The sequence below is a fragment of the Anser anser genome (assembly GCF_964211835.1).
Source record: "Anser anser genome assembly, chromosome: 1".
In the NCBI taxonomy this organism is placed as follows: Eukaryota; Metazoa; Chordata; class Aves; order Anseriformes; family Anatidae; genus Anser; species Anser anser.
The window spans coordinates 35024807-35045020 of record NC_139720.1 but is presented as its reverse complement, the minus strand read 5'-3'; positions in this window follow the sequence as shown (position 1 = coordinate 35045020).

Sequence of the window (20214 nt, the reverse complement as noted above, 5' to 3'; positions counted from 1 at the left end):
CTGTGTTTGAACAGTATAGCTTTTTAACTATGCCTGAAAATATGTTGTTTAGTCCATATTCCAAACATAAAGAGTACGATTGGATAAATAATGAAGAATTATTAATTTGCTGTTCTTTCTTTTAAAATCAGAAGGCTGAAATGGACTTCAGGAGTTTATTTAGTGCATGCGCAGCCTCAGACAATTTTATCTGTACCTAGATCATTCACAGTTATCTAATCTGTTCTTCCAGAGCTTGTTTGATGGAAAACCCTCCAAATCTCTACAAGGTCTTTTCCAGTTTGAGAATTCCTTATTGTTAGGAAAGGGGGTCCTCCCAAATAATCTTCAGATATGCAATTCTAAGAGCAGAGAAGTAAGAAACAGAAGAAAAATAAATAATTATAACTTTATATTTGCATCTTCTTTTTGCTACTTTGTCCAGAGATTGAGGACAACTGGAAGGAAAGGTTTTATTTCACTCACATCTGTACTCATAAAACTGCTGTCATTAAAACTTTGACAATGAGATGAATCAAATAAAGGCTTAGCTACACAAGGTGTTAGGATGCATAAGAGAACTTTCTGCCTTATTCATAGGTATCATTCAGCTATTTAATTTGTTTTGCACTTTTCTGTAGAACTCTAATAAATCCTCCTTTTGTTCACTCAGAAATGAACATGACTGTGGCTGTAAGAGTGGGATGTTCTTCCATGATGTTCTGAGAGGAATTGATCCATGCCCTCTTACAATGCAGAATAGCACATCCAGATCTAAGGGAAAAAAAAAAAAAAAAGAACAAAGAAAAAAAAAATCACAGCATTTGTAATCAAATCAAAATCCAAATTCTTTCAAGGATCCTATTGATTTTTAGAAACTTATTTTTGATGAAAAGAAAGAGATGCTTTATTGGACATGCTTTATTGGACCATGCTTTATTGGACAACTGACCAGAGTATTCATCCTGAGTATGGAGCAACTCCAGTGCCACTTTTTTCTGCAGCTGGATACATAGAAGAATTCTTATCAGATCCTTCTGAGACAAGATCAGTGACTTTACATTTCCTCTATCCTGGACCAATTCATTAATCAGCATTGATATGAGTGTGAATTCTTTTTTTCATCAGAGAAGATTACTGAGCCCCATATAGAAGTTTCTTTATTTACTGTGTTTTCCCCAAAATGAAAACTATAGTTAAAAATTATGCAAGAAATTGTATCTTAAAAAAAAAAAAAAATCCACAAGGTATTTTATTTGCTTTGATGTGACAAAATTAAAATTTGAAGCTTTAAAAATCATTGAAAAATAAATGAAAGTGTTCTTCTTCAGACAATTGTATTATGAATAAAAGATTCAAAAATTAAATATAATAATTAAAATAATAATTAAAAATATCTTAACAGATATTGCAAACAGCCCAGCCAGAAACCTTGAATTACAATTGGTTACAATTTCCTGTTGCACAGCTCAGATTTTTATGCTAAATTTGTTAATTTAATTGGGGGGGGGGCGGGAGGCACAAAAACAGAAAGAAAGCTAGGTATATGCAAGGAGCAATATCTCAAGTTCCCACTTCAAGCCAAATTGAGTCAGCTGTATCTGAGAAGGTGCTATTTTGCCCACGTTCCAAATGAAAACCAGAATTCTTGAGAAGGGCCATGACAATACATTATTTGATTTCCAAGCAGGAAATGATTCACTGGGTGTTAAATTTATCAAGTTCCACTGTGTTTAGCAAAAGCAGTGTGTACCTCTCTAGTCTTGTTTTACATATGTTGAGTAGATACTGGCATTTTTTACCATTATATCTTACAAGATGTGATTCTTTTTAAACACACTTGATCCCCTCACAGCTCTTAGCGCACACAGACCATTATAAAGCTAAATCTTCCAAAGCCTGTTGTGCTTTTGGTGTGTAATTTCTTTATTATCTGAAAAAGTATAGTCTTTATATTTTACCGCCTGACGTAATATTTTGTGACAGCACTTCTTTCCTAATACATAAAAAGCAAATGTGGTCTGCTTCTCCAGAAACATCCCAGAAATGTAGGGTTAAACGACTTGACCATACAAAAAATAAATGAAAATAAAAATAAAATATAATTTTGAAGTTTGATCAAATGCTACATTTGAATTAAAACATAGCTTACACATGAAATGAAACACTCTGAGGGTACCCTTCACTCTCTGAATGATTTCTGCTTTGTGACAATTAAATAATTTAATTTTTCATTAGAAACGACACTGTAGTAGATTGAGGAAGATAAGTCTTCCCCTCTACTCAGAACTGGTGGGGCCACTCCTAAAGTACTGGGTTCAGTGTTGGGCTCCCAAGTACAAGAGACATGAGGCTACTGGAGAGAATCCAGTGAAGGATCACCAAGATTGTGAAAGGACTGACGCATCTCTCTCATGAGAAGAGGCTGAGAGAGCTGGAACTGTTCAGCCTGGGGAAAAGGAGGCCTCAGGAGAGGTCCTTATCAATGTGTATAAGTAGCTGAAGGGAGGACACAAAGAGGATGGAGCCAGGCTTTTTTCAGTGGTGCCCAGTACCAGGACAAGAGGCAGTGGGTACAAACCAGAACACAGAAGGTTTCCTCTAAATACCAGGCAGAACGTCTGTGCTGTGTGGGTGACTGAGCACTGGCACAGGCTGCCCAGGGAGTTCATGGACACTCCACCCCTGGAGATGTTTTGGGCAGCCTGCTCTGGGTGTCCCTGCTAGAGCAGGCAGCTGGACCAGGTAGAATCACAGAAACATTTGGGTTGGCAAATACCTCTAAGATCATCCAGTCCAACCTTTAACCTAGTACTAAAGTCCACCACTATACCATGATAAGTTTAAATCCTAAACTAAGTTCTAAATCTACACTTTTCTTGAAGACCTCCAGGGATGGTGACTCAGATACTTTCATGGGCACTCCTTCCACCTTCAACCATTTTTTGATTTTCTGATTCTGTAATTTTGGAGGTCATCTTTGGCCTCAAGCCTGACATTAAACAACAAACCAATAAAAGATGAAAATCAGCTTCTCAAAGTAGCCTTGTGTTATGTAAAATACTGGTTTTGGAGTTGAACAATCAGTCCTTGCTGCTGTATCATCCTGATGAGGTATGATACTGTTAACAAGATCGTAATTTTTGATATTTCCAATGTTTGGCTTTAAAAATGAAAAAAAAAAAAGAATAAAATAAAATAAAAAATCATACAACGATATGACATAAATAGTTAATTTAGAAATCATAATTTCTCAAGACCAGTAATGAAGAATGTAAACTTGCAATGGCAAGGACAGAAAACTGTATTTCCATAATGGAGTAATAGAGCAGGTTATTGTCTTCTTCCAAGGCAGTACCAGAAAATGTCATTTGTTAAGTAGTTTTATTACTTGCAGTTATTAGCATCTGAAATGTGTAAAGAGATGGGGCAGTAGAATAAGAGTACCAGGTAGTTGAAAGGCTACCCACAATCACAGTCACTAAAAGATTTCCAGTATTATAGTTTCTTCTGACACACAAACATTTATTTTTTTTTGTAGACTCTCAAACAAATATGCCCCTAAATCCTGTTAAGTCTATTGCATAATCTATGATAAGAAATTTGGAGATTCCTGGTATTAGGAAACCTCTTGAAGCTTCTCTTGAGATACCTTAGTTATCTACTGAAGGTGTTATCAGATATTGCTATCCATGAATTCGTGAGGCAGCCCTTTCTGTGAGCAGAGTTACCTTGTTCATGTTTGCAAATGGAGAATCTGGCCTGGTTCTTCAGTAGCTCGGAAATCACATGAGCAGCTTCATCTCAGATAGGGTACAAGTTCTATCTGATTTCTTCACAAAGTACAGTTATCCCTGTTGGGTGATTAAAGGACATTAGTATATAAAACTGAGAAGGAACAAAATGAAACACATTTCTGTACATAAGAGAATATATGAGAAGTGCAACTGCATCTTAGAATCATATTTTAAACATCATTTTTCAGAAGAGAAGGGTAGAATACATAAAGTGCACGAGACAGCGTATTTGGACTTGAAACTGAAAAAAAAAGATAAACACATTTGACTTTTTTTTTTTTTTAGCATTAAGAACAATTAGGTAATTAAATGATTTCTGGAGAGAAAGTTGAGGTACAATTGCCGCAACTGCTTGACAGAGGACTGCATTACATTTTAGGAAATATATTTTGTGTATATATATATATATATGTATGTATACATATATTTGTGTTTCTGTGTTCACACACGCATACAACTCCAGGTGACAGACTAGCAATGAAAAAAAAAATCTGTTAAGTGCAAGAAGATTGAAACAGATGACCCAAGAGGTCTTTTCCAGTCCTGTCAGCTGAGTGATTCTGTGATTAGACATAAAAACATAAATAAAAAGTGCATACTGCATTAATTGTTTATGCAAAATCCAGGCTCAGAATTCATTAGCATATTCACAGTGCTTATTTGAGCAGACTACAGTAAATTGCATTTTTAAAAATAGTTCATATAGTTTTCAATGAAAAATGGCATAGAATAAAATACCACATTGACAATATCAAGTAAGAGAAGTCTGTCCAAAACAAATATGGTTGCTAAGGGGGAAAAAGTCTCTTCTTGCTGAAGGTTTCTCACAGTAGACAAGAAAAATAAAATGTGTATCTGAAACTGAGAAAAGAAAGGATGATTAAGATGAGTCATATCATGAAAACAATTATGTAGGTGTGACAGGGAAATATATTAATAACGTGCTTGTTTAACTCAACAGTAAGATCCATATAAGAATATTAAATAACCATTTTTCTTATTTAATACATAAAAAATTTATTTTTTTAATCTCAATGACAGCATACATTGTGTATTTATTTGTACACTATCGTGTTTATTACCTGTGTTTTACCTAAAAAAAAAAAGACTGGGTATTTAACATTTTGTATATATTGTGAGGATCAGCAAAGTTTTCCAAAATAATTTTTTTGTTTGTTTCTTTTGTTTTATTTTGTTTTATTTTGTTTTGTTTTTGCCTTATTCCATCAGGATAACATTGATACACAGCCTCTGTATGTGACAAAGCCAGTCTCCAAACATCATCTTTCTCTAAGATGTTTTGTTGTGGAGTTTACCTTTTAAAACAAGTTGACAATCCCAGAAAATCCTAGTCCTTCCTATATATGTGAACCTTCATTCTGCCCAAAGTCAGAATTATTGGGACTTCTGAACAGAGTGGAGCATTTTTCACCATGTTGTATTGTAGCAGAGTAACTGAAAATCATCCATGTGGAGATGCAGCTGAAAGGTTCTGGAAAAGCAGTATCACAGTTAGTGGGGAAAATTTACATGCAGGATTCCAAATTATCATCTTGAAGAAGTCTAGATTTTGTTTTTCTAAAAATCTATTTTTTTTAATAAATCTGGAATTTTTTCACCCAAAATGAAGATTAAAATTCACCATATAATTTTGCCAATCTGATAGACCTTAGTATGTTGTAGAGCATAGCTTGATAGTAGAGCTAGATTAAAGCAGTATAGTGTTTTGAAGATCATGAGGAAAGGTGTTATAGATAAACATAAACTTATACATAAATGAGGAAGTGATAGCTTTCACTGTGCCTGTTTACTAGTGCTCCTGGAAATTTTTTGGATCTGTATCTGTGAAACTTTGGCAAGAGGAAAGTATTCTCACGTAGACTGACCTTTAAAGGTGGACAAGTTCATGGAAAAGAGGATATTAATTCTGTTCATATTTGTTATTAATGGATTTCACAAGAGATTTATATTTTAAGCTGCAGTTATACAGAATGATATCCACCTTGTGGAAATATCATTGTTCTTGATCTGCTTATTGTATTATATTTGAAGATGTAAAATAAAATTTGTGAGTTTTTTTTTTTTGTTGTTGTTGTTGTTTTTGTTTTCTTTTTAAGCCTGTGAGCACCTGTCTTTCCAGGGCAGGATCTTTGAACTTTTGTTGAGTTCCAGCTGATGGAAGGAAATTACACTTTCCATCTTCTGTTTAAACAGAGAAGTTTACTGAACCACAGAGGCTGAAATTTTACCTGAAAAACAGAAGTCTACGCTGAAGAAAAAAAAAAAAAAAAAAAAGTGGACAGAAAAATAGAGATAAAACTCCACAATTACTTTTATCAGGAAATCAAAGCAAATTTTTTTTTTTAATTTTTTCTTTTCTTTTTTTACACTAAACATCATCTGTAATTATTTAGCTAGAAGGCTGAATTCAAAGATTAGTAACTGTTAACTGCCATTCTGAAGAGACCTAACCATGTAATTTCTTTGCTTAAAATACAAAGGCTACATTGGCAAACCATGAATGCTTTTTATTAAGCCTTGCTAAATTTCTGTTAGTTCTCAAAGCTATAGACTTAAATTAAAATGAAAAATCATTACCCTCTAAATATATATATATGTATATAGTGCTTAAATATGCAATTAATATCTGATTCCAAACTCCTTGAATTGATCAGCCATAGGTGAGAGTGTTACTGAGGAGTGATCTGAAGGAATATAAGCACATAAAGAATACTGAGCTTTTGCAAATGATAATATAAAACATAATCATGTGATCACCTGAAGAAGCTGGCTGATCAAGGCTTGGACAGCTCTATGCTTTTTTTGGATTAGAAGCTGGCTGGGTGGCCTGGCCCAAAGAGTCATGGTGAATGGAGATAAATCCAGATGGAGGCCAGTCACTAGTGGAGTCCCCCAGGGCTCAGTACTGGGGCCAGTTCTCTTCAATATCTTTATCAATGATCTGGACAAGGGGATCAAGTGTACCCTCAGTAAGTCTGCAAACCACACCCAGTTAGGCACGAGTGTTGATCTGCTTGAGAGTAGGAGGCCTCTGCAGAGGGATCCAGATAGGCCGAACCAACGGGCTGAGGCCAGCTGGATGCAGTTCAATAAGGCCAAGTGCTGGGTCCTGCACTTGGGTCACAACACCTTCGTGCAATGCTACAGGCTGGGGGAAGAGTGGCTGGAAAGCTGCCCGGTGGAAAGGGACCTGGCGGTATTGGTCAATAGCTGAATGAATATAAACCATCAGTGTGCTAAGGCTAACAGCATCCCGGCTTGTATCAGGAACAGTTTGGCCTGGCTTGTAACAGAAACAGTGTGGCCAGCAGGACTAGGGAAGTGATTGTCCCTCTGTGCTTGGCTCTGGTGAGGCCACACCTCGAGTACTGTGTTCAGTTTTGTGCCCCTCACTACAAGAAGGACACTGAGGCCCTGGAGCATGTCCAAAGAAGGGCAATAAAGCTGGTGAGGGGTCTAGAAAACAAGTCTCATGAGGAACAACTGAGGGAACTGGGGTTGTTTAGCATAGAGAAAAGGAAGCTCAAGGAAGACGTTATCGTGCTCTACAATTGCCTTAAAAGAAGGCTATAGAGAGGTGGGGCTTGGGCTCTTAAGACTTCCAAGCACTGACTGGTAAGATGAGGGGAAATGACCTCAAGTTGTGCCAGGGGAGGTTTAGGCTGGATACTAGGAGAAAATTCATTACTGATAGGGTTGGGCAGCATTGGAATGGGCTGCCCAGGGAAGTAGCTGAGTCACCATCCCTGGAGAGCTTCAGTAAAGATGTAGATTTAGAACTTAGTAGCATGGTTTAAGTGGTGGACTTTAGTACTAGGCTAAAGGTTGAACTAGACAATCTTACAGGTCTTTTTGAACCTGAATGATTCTGTGGTTCTATGATCTATACAATAGAGCAAGTAAGTGAAACACTGAATTTATCCTGCTGTCGCTGCTAGCTATAAAATATACAGAATATTTGATCATGATCAGTAGGGTGGTACAATTACATATCGTGATTCTCCATCAGGTATCTTTTATTTGTTTTCTTTTATTTCATGGATATAGGCTTATATCACTAAACTTCAATATCCCTGGACTTAGAAGGAGAAACCAATGTCGTTAGTGTGTGGAAGTGAGAATTTCAGGTGATGGGTGTCAGCCATTTCATAGTACTGCTGAATATCAATGAACTGCATGCAGTACAAAGTAAGTATTTATAATTAATATTTTTAATTAACTTCCATGATTAATGAGTTGCATGTAGATCTGGTTTTTAATCTTTTGGAAAGAGATTAAAGTTATATCTGAAAAATATAATTCTGTAATGTTGAGTAAGCACATGACAGAAGCAGGGTCAGTAGACTGTGATAAACTATTTCAGTATGACTGTTTTTAAGGACATACTATGAAAGAGATTTTGAAAGTTAAACTTCAGTTCTCCCCAAAATTTTGATTATTCTGTGAATTGATAACTGAATTAGAATTTCATGGCATCACATTTAGCACACAGCATCTAGAAAGACACAGTAAGTGCTAAGGGATATTTATTCAAAGCAAGAAGGTCTCTGTTTTTGGGGGAAAGGAGAAGAAGGGAGGTTTGCAGACAAGAAATTTGAGGCAAGGTTCAGTGCCTGAATACTCAGGCTGCAGCACAGAACTTCCAGCTTAGGATTTGTGAAACTACAGCGGCTTCAAATTGAACTCGTAAGATTCTGTGCTGGTTCAGAGGCTGGGGAAACTTGGGAGTGATTCTAAATGTGCAGATCTGAATACTTGCCAGTAAACAAATAAACATGTATATCTCTAAGGACCTAAATCCAATTCTAGCTCTAAAATTAAGATGTATTTTGCTTAATGCAGGGTACAGCTGAGAGTTGTGTGGGGATGTTCAAAAATATTTAATCAAATTGAGGCTTACTATAAAGATCCATTTGCTATAATGGATTTCCAAAATATGGCACTTACAGAAGAGAGTGTTTCTATAATGAACAAATAACCTTGTAAGAACACTGTTTGTTAGCACCTAACAAAATGGAGATAATTTAAATATTTTTTAAAAAATACATAAAAATATATCAGCAATAAACATGAGAAATTAAAATAGAATGGCAGTATTTCAGCTGTCAAGAAGAGTTGTGAGGGAAAAAGCATGGCTGTCAACTTATGGGGAGGAGCTGTTTCATGCCTAGTGAGTGAGTGCAAATCAGTTATGGAAAAAAAATGCATGTGTCATCTGTTTGGGTCATCAGTTACATGGAGTAACTGTAAAGACATCATAAGGTTGTAATAGTCAATTTAAAGCTTTAGTGAAGGCAAAACTGATAAGTGATGGTAATATCTTTTATTGCTCCAATTAATAATGGTGCCAAAATTTTTCTTATTTTCTCCAGCTTTTTTTCTTGATCTGAGAAATAATATTTATTCTATACACAGATACTGTAAGGATTCCTAATCTTGTCAACCGTGTTGGGGGTGTTTTAACATCAACATTTCCCTAGATTTCCATTTAGTGCTCTTGCCTCTAGAATTGTGACCTCTAGCTTGCTAAAGCTCGATGAGAATTGTGACCTCTAGCTTGCTAAAGCTCGATGACTTCGAGCTCTGAGAAAACAAATGAAAGAGCAAACAAAAATCCCTTTGATTGTTTGTTGCTGTTTTTTGCTTTGTTTGTTTGTTTTTTGTTTGTTTGTTTTTAATATTACTAATTCTTGTTTCATTACAGGTTCAGTTCTTGGAAATATGAGAATCTCAGGTTACAAAAATTAATTATAAATTTAGCGTGTTTCTAAACTTTGTGACTGTAAAGAAAAAGCTTTAAGACTTTTAGAGAACAGCATAAAGATTTAAACTTAAGGAAGCAAACACATGAACAAAATGTGTTCCTTCTTATATAATCTTAATTATATCTTCATTATAAAGTTATGCAATGAATATCTCCTCATTGTAATTCATTGTATCTTGATTATGATCTTCATCATCTGGGGAAGAAGGAGAACCAACCGATAATTGTGGGATATTTGGAACTGTCAGGAGTGTGTCAAAAATCTCATTTTTCTATTTTGGCGAATACCATTCACTGGCACTAACCAATGCATCTATCAGCTAGAGAAGCACAGATGAGTAGAAAAGTCTGTCTTACCTCTTAGGTTGCCTTTATAGAAAGTATAAACACCTCCAAAGAACAGGTTTGGAGCTCTGTAAGCAAAGTTGTTCTTTATTAGTTAAAAAGAAAATGAAGAGAAACCTACTCACCTGCTTATTCATCTTACTCATCTGGTGAGATAGGCCAGCTCCATTTAGCTATGGTTATTTAGCTTTACGTATGCCTAACATTTATAGAATAGACCAAATATGAACACATGCAAATTTCCCAGTTGGGACAGGACTTGTGAAATTTTTATTAGAGTGTGCTGAAACTAAGCACTCTTTTTGTGTGGTTTTGAGTACTAGCTGTATTTCTTTGAGTCATTTTTGTTATTTTAAAGAAATTTTAGCTCTTATTTCTTTAAATGAATTGTGTGTGAATATATAAAATAGAAGTGTTGTTTGTTTGTTTGTTTGTTTGTTTGTTTTTTATATTCTGTTGACACCTGATCTTTTTAGCACAAGCAAACATGACTTTCCTTTGTGCTAAAGGTTGAGGGAGGTGATACTGTTCTCATGAGACACCACCTGGAGTACTGTGTTCAGCTCTGGGGCCTCCAAAAGTAGAAGAACATGGACCTTTTAGAGCAAGTCCAGAGGAGGGCCATGAGCATGGTCAGAGGGCTGGAGCACCTCTCCTATGAAGACAGGCAGAGGGAGTTGGGGTGGTTCAGCCTGGAGAAGAGAAGGCTCTGTGGAGACTTTATAGCAGTCTTCTAGTACCTAAAGGGGGCCAAAAAGAAAGCTGGGGGGGACTCTTTGTCAGGGAATGTAATGATAGGACAAGGAGTAATGGCTTTAAACTAAAAGAGGGGAGGTTTAGATTAGATATTAGGAAGAAATTCTTTTCTCTGAGGGTGGTGAGGCACTGGAACAGGCCGCCCATGGAAGCTATGGATGCCACTCCCTGGAAGTGTTGAAGGACGGGTTGGATGGGGCTTTCATCAACCTAGTCTAGTGGCAGGTGTCCCTGCCCATAGCAGAAGACCCAACCCATTCTATGATTCTACGATTCCAGAAAAATATTACTGTTTGACAGGTTGTGTTGCTCTAAGTGTGCATTTACATCATATGATGTAAATGTTCAGTTTCTTTAAATTTTAATGTTTTAAATGATATTTATTTACATATAATGGATTGACTATATAGCAAGTAAGAGCATATAATAAATTTTTACAGAAACCAGTTGTTTCAAATGCAAGGTTGAAATGAAATATATTTCATTATACTTCATGAAGAATCAAAATACACTTTTCTTGTGAACTAATTAGGTACAAATTTTTTGATAACCACTAAATTTTAATGATTTTTTTTCCTTTTGATTTTTTCTTTTTTTTCAGCAATGCATAACTTGGGTTCTAAAAATAATAGAGGACAAAAAGTACAGACAAGGTAGAGTGTCTGATAAATTAAAAAGTATGAAGGTGTTTACTCCTTAAATATATGTATTATATATATTTATATATATAATGTTTGGGAAAAAATCTTAAAACATATTTTTGTTTCAATTAAAGTCCATTTTTACAAATAAAGTATATCATTGAGAGAAAAAAAAAAGTCTACTAGATTAAGTTCAGCTTGTGAAAATAGCTTATATCCAATACCAATAAGAGAGAAAGCTTTACTTTAAACTGGCATGTCCATTGGGAGGCTAAATGGATCTGAATTCTACACCAATCTGGTAAAGGAACTCTGATAGTCCTTGGGATTGTACAATAAACATTTTCTCTTTCACAAGCTTTGCCACCTATTTTGCATTCTGAACTGGTTCAAAATTCAAATCTTAAAAGAAATTTAAACGAGTCTTTCTCTGAGTCAGGAAATACCTCTGTCACTATCACTTAAAACTCCAGGTTGGCTTTTATCTCCTTTGAAAATCATGCATAAGTCCACAGACTCTTATGATCTTTGATAAGTAAAAATGACATTTTTACAGCAGAATGGAAGAGAACTGAAATAGAAGAAGAAAATTATGGAAAAGTTTTTGATCGTTGAAAGAACTCTGCTTCTTTGCAATAACAAATAATAATAAAAATAACGAACTGTCAAGTGGACAATAAAGGTCTAGAGATGGGAGCTAGAGGCTTTTTTGTTTGTTTGTTTGTTTGTTTTATGAATCAGTGTCTTTAGCCAGCAAATCTACAAATCTATTTTAAGACTGCTTGCAGGAGCTTGTCTGAATGTGAATGAACAACAGCAGCAAATCCCAAAAGTTGAGAAGACAAAGTACGGTATTAGTTTTCCTGGCTGAATGAAATTGTTTAGCAAGATGAAGGCAGAGTAGACCTGTAAATGTGGCAGATCTCTACAATAATCTGAAAATATGAAGATAGGTGCAATGAATACACCCATCTGCATGACTATGACGCTGGCATGCAACTAATAAAGGAGTGGGCTTACTGATGAAGCAAATATTCTTTTACTGTCAGCTAGTCTGATCTTTACAAAGTTCCCCAGTGGTATAATTTATATTCAGTTTTGAATTAAAACAACAAACAAACAAACAACAACTATCTTCCTCCAATTCATGCAAGGAAAAAACAAACAAACAAAAAAACCTACACTTAAGCCTAACACAAGTAGTGAGAAGCAGGTTCAAATTTGTACTTTAATAGATTTCCCCTCTCCAGTCACGCCTTAAATCAGACCAGCAAAAGGTCTATACATGATTGCAAATTAAGGATGTGATTTTGTTAAATAAGTAGCTCTCATGTAGAAATGTATGAACAGAATAAACATCTTTAGAGCATAATAAATATTCTGTTCATTCCACCCACCAGTTAGGACTTTAGCTGGAAGCTCAAGAGACTGTGCTTAATGAGAGACTTTTTCCATTTGGAGTCAGTCTAGAGGAGAATAACAGAGATGATCAATGGGAAACGCTGAAAAAAAATGGGGTTACTTAATCTAGATAGAAAAAGGCTGAAGTGAGATATGATGAGCCTTCTAATGTATAATGGAGAGCTACAAGCGGAAGGGAATAACTTTTTACTGGGAACAGAGTAAGAAGTAATGGACTTGAGGTTCATCAGAAGACTGTATGAGGAATTTGAAAAGAATGACAAATTTGAAGACAAATACGCAACACAGTAGACTGTCTGGGAAGGTATGGACTCTCCATCGCTGAAGATTTTTTTTAGAACAGATCAGATGTATATGTATCTTGGGTGGGTTAGTTATAGCTGATTGTGTCTTGGATGTGCAGGCTGGGGTAGATGACCTTTCAAGATCTGATCTATGATGCTATAGAAATAATACCTCCTTGTAACACACTTTCATAACTACTGCTAAAAAGCCAGGTGTTATAATCAGATCTGGAGGACAGAGAGATTCAGATGTAGTGAGAAATTTATTATAAATGTTTATTTTTTACTTGAATGTATTTTGATCCATTAAGGATTGACAGACAAATAGGCAGATGTACAGAAAGTGTGATAGTATAACTTTTATTTCTCTGAAAACTAAGGCTAACAGACTAAACACTGAATTTCCTATGGATTTGCACAACCAGACTATAAATGAGAGAAAGGATTCAGGAATAAAATTTTCACTTAAGTTTAGTAAATTATTCTTATATTTTTCTTCTGGTGCTCCAAACCACTATTTGAGTTTCTTTCTTCGCTCATTAGTTATAAAAAATAATTCCTTGATTTACAGACCACATGAGGTTATGGAAATTCAGCCTTTAATCTTACTGTGCTACAGAATGTTTCTATTACTATTGCTAAACTGAAAACAATATCAAGTATGCTTAAGTACTCTGAGATTTTTGTAAATGGCCGTTACGTATTGTTAACTGCTAAGATAACTGTTTATACAACCCAACACAACTAACATAAACAAAACCCAAAACAAGATTTAGATCACAGTTTTTAGATTCTTTATAAAAATTGTATAATCTAGTGTGAGTTACTGAGTCTTATGAATTCACAAGTGAGTAAAAAGTGAGAATTATGTATCAGTTAAATTGATTTTCTTTGATTTCTTTTCTTTGTATGTTTTTTAATTCACGGGATACTAATATAGGGGCCAGGTTATGGTAGCTTTGTAGTGACTGTCTTTTTGACCTTTAGAAGACTATTTATGCAACAGGAAATCATTTGGTGAAATTAGGTCAGACTTTGACCAAGGGTTTTTTTTTCTTCATTATTTATGTCTATTTTCATAGATTTTTTGCTGTGATAATGAAGTCTCAGTGGTATGCAGCTTTTCAAAGGGCAACTAATATTAATTCTTTTTTTCAGTAATAAAGGTTGCTGATTCGTTGCAAATTATGGAGATGGAGGTTTGAAAAAGTGTAGTTAAGCAACATTCACAGTTTAACCTGCATTAAATAAATCACCCTACAGCAATCTGAAGGTAGAAAATGTCATTCATATGCCAACTGTTACTATTAGGGGATGCATAGAGGATATAATCAAGAAGATATGCCACTATTTAATCCTGGTTGTGGGTTGGTTTTTTTGTTGTTGTTGTTGTGTTGTTTTGTTTTGTTTTGTTTTTTTCAGTTTAATGGACTGAATTTATCAAAATAACATAAAACATATAAAGATAAGATTTTTTTTTTTCTTGACTTGCAGTCATGTCAATGCAAAATTTATTCTGCAGAATTTGGCACCATAGATTGGATTAAAAAAAAAAAAAAAGACTGAAGTTAGTATTGCTGAACATCTCAGACAGGCAGCCAGAAATGAGGAATGTGCCAGATAGCAGAAGACCTCCAAAAAGGGGTTTAGCCAGCTAAGTGATTTAGATACCTTTAGACCCCAGTTTGAAAAGGAGTTTAGAGGCCAAACGTGTAGGATTTAATCCACTGTGATGCCTAATTTTTCTTTGCATGCACAGCTTGCTTGAAAAATAATATATATAAATATATATATTTTTGCTTTGTAATCATAATAGGACTCTCATCATAAGCACAATGGATTTCTATGTACATATACTTATTTACTAGGTCAAAGGCCTTTCTTGTTATTATCAAATTTAGAGACTGTGGATATGCATATTTTGAAACAAAGGTTTACCTCCCTAAGGAAATTTTACTGTCAAAATGCAAATGCCCATAGGCTTTAGGTGCTCTATAACTTACTATCAGCTGAACATTGGTTGCAATAATTCTTTTATTTTTTTGGAGGTAAAGGGTCTTTTTTGTTGTTGTTTTGTTATGTGTTTTTGTTGTTGTTGTTGTTGTTTTTAGATTTGGAAAACAACATATTACCTAGATAATTCTGAACTTTTTTTTTTTTAATTTCTTTAGAAGAATGACTAAATGCATACAGCAATACCATATAAATAAGAATAGTTTTAGTCAACATTGGATTTTCAAATATTTTATCTCTTAAATGTATTAAGGATAATTTTTATGATTTTCTGTTTTCATCCTTATATCTCTGTTCACCCAATGTTATTTTTCACCGTTTGTTTTCACTTTATCTTCTCATTATAAGAATCCCACAGTTGCTTCCCACCCCCAGCTCCAGAGAGTGGCTGCAAACAATGCATAATCAATTACCAAGTAGACATCTGCTTAGGAAGCTATTGACTACAAAATTTACAAATGCCTGGGAGATGTGTTTTCAATTCTCTGAAACTTTTACAAGTCAGTAGTGGACTAGGTACCAATAATGAACCTTAAAAATACAAAATTCTTTCTTCATCTTGGTGAATCAGGAAAGCATAATAAGTAAAATAAAATAATAATACCACCAAAAGTGCTCAGAGGATAAGTAAGCTTCCCACACTTCATGTCCCCTTGTTCCCTGGAAACTTTTCTTTTCCACTTCTAAGATGATTTGGTTTCTTTCACTCTGACGAATAAATAGATATGTTCCAATCAACTGTTAATACATGTTTTCTTTGCAAATCTCTAATGGAATTTTTCATCTTCTGTACAGCTTTCCCATCAGAAGCAATAACATCATATTGCCATGAAATATTTAAATCTAATAAATGTAAGCCATCTTTTAACATAACTTCTAATTTAATAACATGCAATTTAAAAACGTGCAACACACAATTCAGTGGCAACAACTCTGTCTCTAAACTACAAATATTTTAGAATCTCCAAAAAAACTGGGGGAGAGAATAAGGATGCCTGTTTAAATTAAATTTCATCACTTTACACTTTTTAATCAGTAAATGGAATTACATACGAAATTTAGAGGGAAAAGATGTAGCTCTAAACAGTTGTTTTTAGATGCTTAACAAACCAAGTTGTCTTTTAGCTGATGGAAAGACAGAAATTGTAAGTGCTTAGTTTGTATAAAAGTACTGAAATTCTCAAATAAAAGATGTGAATATGGGCGCCTTTCCTCTTGGATCAGCAGACTGTGATCTCCATGAAATGCTATAAAGAGCTCTTCTTAATTCAGAATAAATTATAGCTGAGTAAGAACATTGTTTAGACTTTGGACAAAGCTACTTACTTTTCATGAACTTTACTTAATACTAAGCCTGATAAAGTAAAAATTATGATTCCATTTTAGAAAAAAAATGAACTTCACGTTACTGACATTTTTGTTGGCCTATTTGTTTTTTAAACAACTATACTGTCATTAATATAAATGTCCATGTTGTCATATCATTTAAGCTTCTCTGCATGAGAAGAAAATGTGAAAAAAAAAAAAAAGACATCATTCATATAATTAAAGTATGGCAGTTAGCTGTTCACTATATCCTCTTAAAAGATAGATGTATGTTTCTAACTCCTGATATGACTGTGAACTAAATCTGTTTTTTATGTGTAATAAACTGTGTCTGAGTAAGGCTGAGTAAAGCAAGTAATGAACACAATAGATTCATTATTGATATTCGCCTGTGCAGTTACATGTTAGAAACTGAAGACAGTATTTGACAAAATAAATGACAGTGCATACTAAGAAACACGTGATTTATTTGGGCTGTGCATAGAATATGTGTTTATCACACAGCTTTAGTAGAAATACTGATAATTAAACTAAGTGCATGGAAACAATATAGTGTAAGCAGCCATAGCAGTATCTATAATTCACTGGGTCAGTGTTCCTGAAAAGGAGTCAGCTCTGACCTTCATGGGTCTGTGGAATGGATGTTCGTTTTCCTGCTATACCAAAAGAAATGAGATTGCTATTGGGTTATTAGATTTGCCAGCTATCTTTTGGAAAAGTGACATGGTGATATGTTTACAGTTCCCTTCAGGAATGGGTATATTTTCTAAATAGGGACAGTACTGTTTCTTTAAGTTGAAGAACCCAGAGGCTGAGAATTTGTCCACCATCAAGTTATGTTTTTGTAATGAAATGGAATTTGCTGTGTTTATCAGCCTCTCTTTCAATATGTATAGTCTTCATCTCCAGTCTAAGTCCATGTGTGCAGCAGAATACAAGAATGCTTGCTGTACACTAACACAGATTTGAAATAGATTGTGTTTCATTTAGGTTCTTATAAAGTAATATTTGTCATAGGGGGTTATTACAATGTGAGTGCTACATTTTAACCATATAATTTTCTTCAGCGCCACCAGTTAAACGGACAGAATGGAGTTTCAGCAGTGCAGAGCTGAGGTCTGTAAGAATCCTTTAACCCAGGAATGCACCGTGGCCACCATACAAAATCAGCCTGCTGAGGATCTGTGAGCCTCTTGGTTCACTTTCCAATACCTTAGTTATGTGCATGATGCAAACAGGTCTGCAAAAGGGAGCTCTGAATGAGAGCAGTCTGGGACAGCTGAAGTTCAGAATGCACTGAAGATGGGCAGGGGGTATAAGCTGGTAAAGTAGATGTGAATCTTTTTTTTTTTTTTTTTCATTGTAACTGTTGTATATATGCATTTGCATTTATTTTATTATAGTTCATATGCACTGAAAGACAGTGAATGCATCTCAAGGAAAAGGGTTACCTTTAACAAACCTATTTACATTCCTATTTTACATGAATGTTTTAAATTGAATTTAGGTACAGATTTCCTTTCCACATTCTATGTATCTCACCTTCTCAATTGTAAGTTATTTGAAGAAGTCTTTCTCTTCCATCAGTAAAGTACCTAGCACAATGAGGTTCTGTTTTCATTTGACAGCTCTATACATTAATCATAATGGCATTTCTGAGTTACACAGTTTTACAACTAATTAAACAGGTAAAGCAAACAAGATTATTTGAGTGGGAATTATGTGTACTTAGTACCTAGTTTTGTTGAAAAGATACTGAGTTTAGTTACCATTGTATTTCACAATAACTATGTATGTAATTCATCTCACCTACTGATAACTGCATGTATTTTATAGCATTGCAACTGCAGATAAACTGTACCTCATAGGGAACCTATGGTTAAAGTATTAATTTAATTTTTACAGCAAAGTCCTCTTCAAAGAAGTTTCTATCTCCGCAAAGGTTTTCTCTGTTTCTCCTTTCCAGAAGAAAGGACTGACTGTGATCAATTTCCTTTTAGGCATTACTTTTCTGATGGATATCTTTCCCACAACTATGGAACAGTATGTGAATTACAGAACAGTCAGCGTTCTTTAGAAAAACTGCTCTATTTCATTACAACAAACTTTACAAGAATTAGTACAAAACTGTTCTTTGCATGCGCTTTCTAGGCCAATATGAAATCAGCCCTGGGGCAGAAAAAAAAAAAAAAAAAGTAAAACCAGTTCTTCTATGAGTACCCATATGTAACTAATAGCATCACTTAATGTCAGTGTACCTGCACGTAGTTTCATAAGCAGAAATTACTTTCCAATTCCATTCATAATACATGAGACAAAAGAGAATCCATCCATTTAGCCAAAGCTACAGTGGCTCTGCAAAGCTTTCATGGTGTATTGTTTTTAAATGGTGTGCTGGGTCTGGCTGGGATGGAGTTAACTTTCCCTGCAGCAGCCCATACAGTGCTGTGCTCTGCACTTGTAGCTAGAACAGCACTGGTATCACACCAGTGTTGTGTGTAATGCTGCACAATACTGGCACTGCATCAGTACTCCGTCCAAGCCCCCAAGAGACAGCAGACTGGGGGTGGGCAAGTGATGGGGAAGGGACATCACCAGGGCAGCTGACCTAAAACCACCAAAGGGATATTCCATGCCAACTGATGTCACACTCAGCAATAAAAGGTGGGAAAGGGGAAGGAGGGGAGGGGCTCTCATTGTGGAAGCATCTGTCCTCCCGAATAACCGCTACGCGTACTGAGACCGTGCTTCCCAGGACGTGGCCGAACATCGCTTACTGATGGGAAGTAGAGAGTAACTGCTTTTCTCTCTCTGTGCTTCCGCATGGCCTTTGATTTTTTTCCCCTCTTCCTTTATCCTGTAATTAAATCATCCTTATCTCAAACCTTGAGCCCTTTGTGTCATATTTTCTCCCCCTTCCTCTTTGAGGAGGGGGAGTGAGAGAGCAGCCGTGGTCGAACTCGGCTGCCCACCCGAGTAAAACCACCACACATGGCAAGGGTTTGATAGCAGAGTGGACTTCAGGGGTGGACCTTTCTTCTCTGCAGAGCCCAGAAGCTGTCCCATGGGCAGATCAGAGCCAGCTCCAGCTGGCTCCAAAAGGGACCTGCCACTGGCCAGAGCCAAGACAGTGAGTGATGTTGCTTGGACCTCTAGGAGAGCAGATTTAAGAAAAGGAAAAAAATGCTGTGCAACAGCAGCTGCGAGATAGCAGTGAGAACCAGCCCTGCAGACCCCAAGGTCAGTGCAGAAGGAGGGCAGGAGGTGCTCCAGGCACGCAGCAGCAGTTCCCCTGCGGCCTGTGGAGAGGCCCCTGGTGGAGCAGGCTGTCCGCCTGCAGCCCATGGGTCCCACACGGAGCAGATCTCCATGCTGCAGCCCGTGGAGGAGCCCCCGGTGGAGCAGGTGGATGTGGCCTGGAGGAGGCTGCAGCCCATGGAGACCCCCCGCAGGAGCAGGCTCTGGGGGGGAGCTGCAGCCCGTGGAGAGGAGCCCATGTAGGAGCAGGGGGTCTGGGTGGAGCTGCCGCCCATGGGGGACCCGTGCTGGAGCAGTTTGCTTCTGATGGATGGACCCCATGGTAAGGAGCCGTGTGGGAGCAGTTCCTGAAGAGCTGCTGCCTGTGGGCAGCCCCTGCAGGCTCAGTTTGGGAAGGACGGCATCCCGTGGGAGGGACCCCACGTGGAGCAGGGGCAGAGAGTGACAGCGAAGGGGCAGAGAGTGACAGTGAAGGAGTGGAAGAGGCAAACTGCTATGGGCTGACCACAGCCCCTATTTCCCATTCCCCTGCGCTGCTCAGGGGGAGGAGGTAGAAGAGGGTGGATGGGGAGGAAGGTGTTTTTCATTTGCTTTTATTTTCTCACTGT